The 8,638-nt window shown below is 50.0% G+C and overlaps 1 protein-coding gene and 1 long non-coding RNA gene across 4 annotated transcripts in view; both read right to left on the bottom strand.

The window, feature by feature from the left end:
* SEMA6B (semaphorin 6B) overlaps positions 1-8,638 on the bottom strand; it is a 184,273-nt gene that overhangs the window by 91,443 nt on the left and 84,192 nt on the right. The window lies entirely within an intron of this gene.
* The window catches only part of LOC310753657, a 157,259-nt gene that overhangs the window by 122,729 nt on the left and 25,892 nt on the right, over positions 1-8,638 (bottom strand). The window lies entirely within an intron of this gene.

Genomic DNA, 8,638 nt, shown 5'->3' with positions numbered 1-8,638 from the left:
AGTCTGAAACATAATTACGGTGTCTAAGAAAACGTCATATACATGCAGCGAATGGTTTAATTTATCCCCCCCAAAAAATTATGGTGTTCAAAGAATCTAAAAAGTCAAAGGCATGTAGAAGATAAACTTTTTCTTGGTTTGCTATTTATTTATTAAACTTGTGAGTTGCTTTACCTTGCCCAGCCAAGCAGACAAGCAGACAAAAACCCAGACCTACATACATTCATTTGTTTGTTACATTTATGTGCCAACTTTATCTTCAAAGGGTCTTGAGGCAAAGGTAAAGAACCCCTTTAGTGGCAAGATGCCAGAAAAGGAACAGAAGGCAACTTGGGGCTGTTTACCACTGGAGCCACTACAGGCAGACTGTGGCTTCCTCGCCATTGTCACAAGTAAAGGTAAAGGACCCCTGGATGGTTCAGTCCAGTCAACGGCGACTATGGGGTTGCGGTGCTCATCTCACTTTCAGGCCGAAGGAGCCGGCGTTTGTCCACAGACAGCTTTCTGGGTCATGTGCCCAGCAGGACTAAACTGCTTCTGGCGCAATGGGACACCGTGACAGAAACCTGAGCGCATGGAAACATCACTTACCTTCCCGCCACAGTGGTACCTATTTATCTACTTGCCCTGGCCTGCTGTCGAACTGCTAGGTTGGCCGGAGCTGGGAGAGAGCAACAGGAGCGCACCCCGTCACAGGGATTCGAACCGCCGACCTTCCGATCGGCAAGCCCAAGAGGCTCAGTGGTTTAGACCGCAGCGCCTCCAGAAGCAGCTGCAACTTGCATATACGATGAGGAATTGGGATACGATGTTGGTTAGTTCTTGCCTGTCCTGCAATGTATGCCAGGCTGAGAGGTTGCAGCGGGTCACTCGGAAGACTTTGCAGCTGAGCCGGCATTCAAACTCAGGTGTGATGGCCTGGGAATCTGATTCAGAGGCTGAACCTGAGGAATCCCAGCCTGCACAGGAGTCCCCGCCTCTAGAACCAGCTGAGCCGGGGCTGGGGCTTGAACCTGAAGGGCCCTCACCTGTGCCGGATCCTCAGGAGCAGACACCAGCTGAATCCGCTCTAGCTCCAGAGGTGATGGAGGACCCATTGCCTGCAGGTGCTCCACTCTCAGCCCCGTCAGGGGAAGCTGAGGTTGCCTCTGGGTCCGGTAACCCTCCAGCCTCTCCTGAGCTGCAGAAGCTCAGGGCAGAGAGGTGGAGGGAACTAAGTTCCCGCAGGAGGAGGGCTCGCCTCCAGGCCAGGGGAGGCGAGTCACCTGTGGACCGGGCCGCCCTATGCCTCGGAGGAGATAAAAGCCAGCCAGCCCAGTCCCAGGTTGCGGGAGCAACATCGGTGGTTACCTGTTCCTGTCGGCACCCTGGCCTGCTTTCTGCCAGAGTTCCTGACCACGCCCGACTCCCTGCCTTGAACCCCGCTTCAGCCTCGGACCACGCCACACGGTAACCCCCCGGGACCAGCACATCAGGGGAAGGAGGCACACCCTATAAGGAGGCACACTTCTATAACTTCACTTCCTCTGTGTGATTTATTGCTGGCTTGCTCCCGACAGTTGTGCTGAGCGTTCATAGACATTGGACTGCTGCACAAAGCTAAATTTTGCATTCATGTTGTTGTTGTTGTTGTTTAGTCGTTTAGTCGTGTCCGCCTCTTCGTGACCCCCTGGACCAGAGCACGCCAGGCACTCTTGTCTTCCACTGCCTCCCGCAGTTTGGTCAAACTCATGCTGGTAGCTTCGAAAACACTGTCCCACCATCTCGTCCTCTGTGCCCCCTTCTCCTTGTGCCCTCCATCTTTCCCAACATCAGGGTCTTTTCCAGGGAGTCTTCTCTTCTCATGAGGTGGCCAAAGTCTGGGAGCCTCAGCTTCAGGATCTGTCCTTCCAGTGAGCACTCAGGGCTGATTTCCTTCAGAATGGAGAGGTTTGATCTTTGGAATTTACGTGAGATGGCTTATTTATTTAATTTTTAAAGAGAGAAATCCAGTGTCTAGCCCTCACGCTTTTGAGCACTGCCAGGAGAACAAGCAAGCTCAAAGAAGCTGGATTGAGAGCGATGTGGTGGTTTGCTGGGAGATGTACCGCGAGCCTCGTTGCCTTGGAGGGGAGGTGAAAATCAGTGTGCCTGGTTGCTAAAGAAGTGGAGGCCGGGATCCCGATAGGAATTCAATGCGCACTCAATAAAGAACCGGGCGAGCGGCAGGCCTCCCCCCTCCCCAAACGGCCCCGCAGTTAATTAGCGTCAATAGCAAACAGCATGTCAGTTAATTGATAGCTGGCGTCAGCAGATCTAACCTCAGCAAAGCCTCGCAGCCTAACCGGCCTCGAGCAAGTCTGTTTTGCGCCAGGTGGAGACGGGCGCAGTGCGCTAAACTGCCCCACTCCTGATAGCAAGCAATGCCCCAGTCTTTCCTCTTGGTCTCTAACAACGGGCTAAAGGCCATTCCCCTCTCTCCCTTGCCCCATTTTTAAGCCGAAGACGAGCAACGACAGTGTAAATGTTTTTTTGGGAAAGCAGTAAGACCACAGAGAGGGAGCGGGTGGCGTTGTGGTCTAAACCACAGAGCCTAGGACTTGCTCATCAGAAGGTCGGTGGTTCGAATCCCCGTGACGGGGTGAGCTCCCGTTGCTCGGTCCCTGCTCCTGCCAACCTAGCAGTTTGAAAGCACGTCAAAGTGCAAGTAGATAAATAGGTACCACTCCGGCGGGAAGGTAAACGGCGGGAAGGTAAACATTACGGATGTACTGATAATTTAGAAAGACTAAAAATCAGAGTACACTGGTACCTCGGGTTAAGAACTTAATTCGTTTTGGAGGTCCGTTCTTAACCCGAAACTGTTCTTAACCTGAGGTACCACTTTAGCTAATGGGCCTCCTGCTGCTGCTGCGCCGCCGGAGCACAATTTCTGTTCTCATCCTGAAGCAAAGTTCTTAACCTGAAGCACTATTTCTGGGTTAGTGGAGTCTGTAACCTGAAGCATATGTACACTGAAGCGTATGTAACCCGAGGTACCACCGTACGTATATATTTTTGACAATCAAATAAAAAATTATTTCAAGAAGGGGGAAAAAAGGACCTGCACATTCAACGCCAGCAGGTCTCGTTTGAGAATGGCTCAGGTTGGACATTGCCCACCTGCCTTCCGTGCCGCACCTGAACTTACCTGCCGCAGGGAGCAACCTGTCCTGCCAGGCCCAGGTGATGGGGGAGCCTGTCCGTCCGTCACCTCCCTCCTGCGCTGGCCGGGAGCATCTCGCCGGCAGCTTCTGACCGGCCTGGAGCACGAATCCGGCACGGCAAACCGTCCCCTGTCTGCAGACACCATTCACCCTCCCATCTCTCCCCAGCAAAGGCCGCACCAAAGCTTCCCCTGTCGCCTGTCTCCGCCGCCAGAGCAGCGGTGAATAGAATCCTCTCCCTCTCTCATTTTAAAAAAGCAAGCCCTGTGTGTGTCTCTCTTTCTCCCGGCCACCTGATCCCCCCGCTGGGTCGTTCCTCCTTCTCTAGCCAGTTGTTCCTCAGCCGTCCCCCCCCCCCCAGCCGCCAGAGTTCCTATGTCTCTTCTTCTTTCCTGCACAGACAATAAACAGGCTCACATTACCAGCAGTCCCCCATGCTCCAGCATTAAAAAGCACCGACCTTTCCCCCCTCCCCTTCTCCAGTCACAGGGCACCCCCCCCGCCTGCTTGAGGGGGAGGAGGGAAGGGGGGGGGAAACAACCCCGACTTTCGGGCTGCAGGATGGGATTACGCTCACACACAGCCGCACCAAACAGCCGCTGTCCGGAAGACAGGTGTGAATAGGCTCTCCATCGCTTAAGAAGAGCAGGTGCCATACCTCCGAGGTGCCACTAGGGGACGCCAGCCAGCGGGGGCTTGGGGCGACCTCACCTGCCACCCCACCATGCAAATTCAGGTATGGATCAAAGAGGCCCAGGCGGTTGGTTCTCCAACATTGGCTCTGTCGGACAAAACTCAAACGGCGTAGATGTTTAGACGCTTGACTCCCATCTGCTACAGTCAGTGTAGCTCATGGGAATAAATAGTAATAATAGTAATAGCAAAAGTAATACAGTGGTACCTCGGGTTAAGAACTTAATTCGTTCCGGAGATCCGTTCTTAACCTGAAACTGTTCTTAACCTGAAGCACCACTTTAGCTAATGGGGCCTCCCGCTGCCGCCGGCCACACGATTTCTGTTCTCATCCTGAAGCAAAGTTCTTAACCCAAGGTACTGTTTCTGGGTTAGCGGGGCCTGAAACCTGAAGCGTATGTAACCTGAGGCGTCTCTAACTCGAGGTAAAGGTAAAGGTAAAAGGACCCCTGGCCATTAGGTCCAGTCGCGGCCGACTCTGGGGTTGCGGCGCTCATCTCGCTTTACTGGCCAAGGGAGCCGGCGTACAGCTTCCGGGTTGTGGCCAGCATGACTAAGCCGCTTCTGGCGAACCAGAGCAGCACACGGAAACGCCGTTTACCTTCCCGCCGGAGTGGTACCTATTTATCTACTTGCACTTGGAAGTGCTTTCGAACTGCTAGGTCAGCAGGAGCCACTGTAATAAACAAATAAATACAACAACAACAACAACAACAACAACAACAACAACAATAATTCTATTGTTTATACCCTGCCCATCTGGCTGGGTTGCCCCCAGCTCTTTCCTGGACTAATTCAGGTTTGGTTTTCTCGATGCAAAAACTCCCCATTTTTTTGCATTCAGAAATCCCTTTCTGCCACTGCAGACCCCAGGCGATTATGGGGTTGCAGCGCTCATCTCGCCTTCAGGCCGAGGGAGCCGGCGTTTGCCCACAGACAGCTTTCCAGGTCATGTGGCCAGCAGGACTCAACCGCTTCTGGTGCAACGGGACACCGTGACAGAAACCAGAGCACATGGAAACGCCATTTACCTTCCCATTACCATTTACCTTCCCGCCGAAGTGGTACCTATTTATCTACTTGCACTGGTGTGCTTTCGAACTGCTAGGTTGGCAGGAGCAACAGGAGCTCACCCCGTCGCGGGGATTCGAACCACCGACCTTCTGATCGGCAAGCCCAAGAGGTTTAGTCCACATCGCCACCTGCGCCCCATAGGTCTATGCAAACCACCCCAGTACAAACATCTTTGTACACATGACATGCCTGCAAAACAAATTTCAGAGATGTGCAGATTTCAGTTCCCATATTATTTTGGGAAGTCTGAATTAAGCAGGCTTGCCTCAGAATGCCAGCTCAATCCATTTCTCTCCCACCCTCCCTCTTGGGAGACCCACCATAACCACCTCAATCACATCCCACCCAAGGGAATGTTATTTTGTTTTTGTTTTTTATAATAATATTTTATTAGGTTTAACAATAAAAGGATACAACCAAACATAATACAATAAAAACACACAAAAAATGTAAGACACAACAATACAATCTTTCACAAAAAAGAAAAAACAATCAATACACAACAAATAAAATAAGGCAAACACAAATTGCTCTTTTCTAGTTATTCATCTTTGATTAACTTATTCTCCTGACTTCCTCACACCTCCCTTTTTTGTATCCCTCTTTAACAATTAGCTCAGCAAATTCATATCGTACTACTTTGTCCTTAAATATTTTATCTCCCAAATTTATAGTTTCAAATTTTTATCTCTTGTTACTAGAACCTCTTCATTTTATTTCAATGTCATCCACATTCATACATTTTACAATACTTCTGTAAATAAATTTTAAATTTCCTCCAATCTTCTTCCACCAACTCTTCTCCCTGGTCTCGGATTCTGCCGGTCATCTCAGCCATTTCCATATAGTCAATTACTTGCATCTGCCATTCTTCCAAGGTGGGTAGATCTTGCGTCTTCCAATGCTTCGCAATGAGTATTCTTGCTGCTGCTGTAGCAAGGGGGGGGGGGGATGTTATTTTGAACCAAGAACTGTGTCAGAACTTTCTGGAAGTGCAGAACCTGGAAGACCACTCCAGTTCCTATCTGCCTAATAACACATTGGGTCAGTTTATATTGGATGCTTTTGGGTGGTTCCCTCACACAGGGCATCTAGCTGAGGGGGCACCAAATAACAGCAGCAGCAGCAGCAGCAATAGCAACCCATAATATATACGGATACCTTAAAAAGCAACCAAGTGTAATTACTGAGAAAATAAGAATTATTGGGCTGGGCGCAAAATGTTGCCCTTGCTCAGGTCACCATGTTAGCAAAGTTCTGCCTCTGCTTCACAGACTGAATCCTTTATGCGTTCTTTCGACGGACCAGGACTTGAACCCAGAACCGGCAACAAAGTGCCCACCTTGCTGCTTGCAGCCTTTGTTGGAGGAGGTCCTGGCTCAGGAGCCAGCTGAGAACCAGGAAAGGTAACCCTGCAGTCCTTACTAATCCACCAGGTGCAACTGCCCCTCTACAGATCTTCTCAGTGAATCCTGGCGCCTTTAACAAACCGGGGCCCTCTGATGAAAGCACCCTTTTGTTGTTGTCTAACTTGATTTCTCTTGCAGGTGTGACCAAAACGAGCACCAAGAAGGTGGCCAGGGTCGACAGAGCGTTTCAGCGGGTGTATGCTGATGTGATTGGTCCTCTAGAACCATCTAGAGGCAATGCAAGATTTTATCTTGTGTGTGTGGATCATTTCTCTAACTTTGTCTGGGTTTATGTGTTAAAGAGGCCACAGGAAGCCTTGGAAAGGTTTCAGGAGTTTTGTGACAAGGTTAAAGACATGCATGATGCTAACATTGATTGTCTTTTGACAGATGAGAAGCAGATTTTTCTTTTACAGGATTTCCAGAGGTTCCTGCAGAAGAAGGGGATCAGACACAAGATTGCTGTTTCAGCGGAAGCGTGGAACAGGGGTGTCTGTGTACGGGTGAACAGAGAATTGCAAAAGGGGATGAATGCGCAATTGCTTAGTTCACATCTGCCACATGAGTTCTGGGCGGAGTCACTCATGTCGTTTTGTCATGCGTGGGTGAGAAAGGTTTCAAGAGAGTTGGGAAGTTCTCCTTTTGAGAAACTGTTCCACAGAAAACCTTCTGTTGCCCATTTCAAGGTTTTTGGGTCTCATGTGAGGACAGAAGCTCCAGGTGGAGTAAAGAATGCCAGAGGCATTTTTGTGGGATATGAAAAGGGTCTCTACAGAGTAATTTTGTCTGAATCTGGTCAGGTGATTCTCACAAAATTTCTAGAGAGTGCTCCTGAAAAGGAGAGAGTGATAGCACACACATTTCCCACAGAGGACGAGTCAGATGATGATGATGATTTCACAGATTACAGTGGTACTGAGAGCGACAGTGATAGCTCAGAGAGCTCAGTTGTCACAGTCATTGAGAGGAAATCTCACACAATGGATAGACCTTCACAGGTGAAGGATGAACCACTGTTTGCTATTGGAACTGGTTCTCCAAAGAGTCCTGAGACAGAACCAGTGAGCAGAGAGGATCAGCACCTCATACGTAGGTCTGAGAGAGTTGCAAAGGGTCAACCACCTAAGAGGTACTCAGAAGAGTTTGCTAACTTAGCTGTTGCATGTGTTGCTGTTGTACACAACCGAGGACAGGTTGGAGCTGTGTCTAAGTCAGAGACAAAGACACAACAGAGAGTTGCTAGCCAAGGTAATGCAGATGCACTCATTCCTTGGAAGCCAGACAACCAGAGAGGTACACTGGGGAAACCAGTGGCGGGTAGTTCCAAGGGTGGAACTGAAACAACAGGGGAGTGTTATGTGTATAACAACTGTTTGTTTTCTTCTCTGGATCACGCTTTGCTTGCCGCAACATGCATTGATTCTTTTGGGGGAGGTTGTTACGAAAAAGGAGCAATGCTGCTGAGTGCTCCAGATGGCTGGAAAGCCAAACAGGATGTTGATGTTTTGGGACTGTACCGTGGGAACAAGGGACAGTCTATTATGTGCACTGAGCACCGGATGTTAGCTCAGAGTGTCACATGACCCTGTACTGGAAGTACATGGGTGGAGTTTATTCTCTCTCTAGCTGGGTATCAGAGGGTACAGACATGTTTTCTCTGTACTGCTGGAATGACAGAAATAAAGACATGTAGATATATTTCTGTCTGTCTCTTTCCCCTCCCTGGGAGAGGAGGGGGAGGAATGGTGTGTTCTTCTTTCACGTTGGGAAGAATCGCCGATTGGAGACCTCCCTTGATCCTGCCGGGAGTCGCAGACAGGAGGTCACAAGGATTCAAGCCGGGCACCTGGAGGGTGGCCAAATTCCTCTGGACTAAGAGCTGGGACTGGCTCTGATATATGGCTTGATATCAACAGTTTAGTCGTTTAGTTCTGTCCGCCTCTTCGTGACCCCCTGGACCAGAGCACACCAGGCACTCCTATCTTCCACTGCCTCCCACAGTTTGGTCAAACTCATGCTGGTAGCTTTGAGAACACTGTCCCACCATCTCGTCCTCTTCCGTCCCCTTCTCCTTGCGCCCTCCATCTTTCCCAACATCAGGGTCTTTTCCAGGGAGTCTTCTCTTCTCATGAGGTGGCCAAAGTCTTGGAGCCTCAGCTTCAGGATCTGTCCTTCCAGTGAGCACTTAGGGCTGATTTCCTTCCGAATGGATCGGTTTGATCTTCTTGCAGTCCACGGGACTCTCAAGAGTCTCCTCCAGCACCAGAATTCAAAAGC

The sequence above is a fragment of the Podarcis filfolensis genome, assembly GCF_964270895.1.
Source record: "Podarcis filfolensis genome assembly, chromosome: 18".
NCBI lineage: Eukaryota > Metazoa > Chordata > Lepidosauria > Squamata > Lacertidae > Podarcis > Podarcis filfolensis.
The sequence above is the reverse complement of the archived record's forward strand: the minus strand, read 5'-3'. Positions and strand labels throughout refer to the sequence as shown.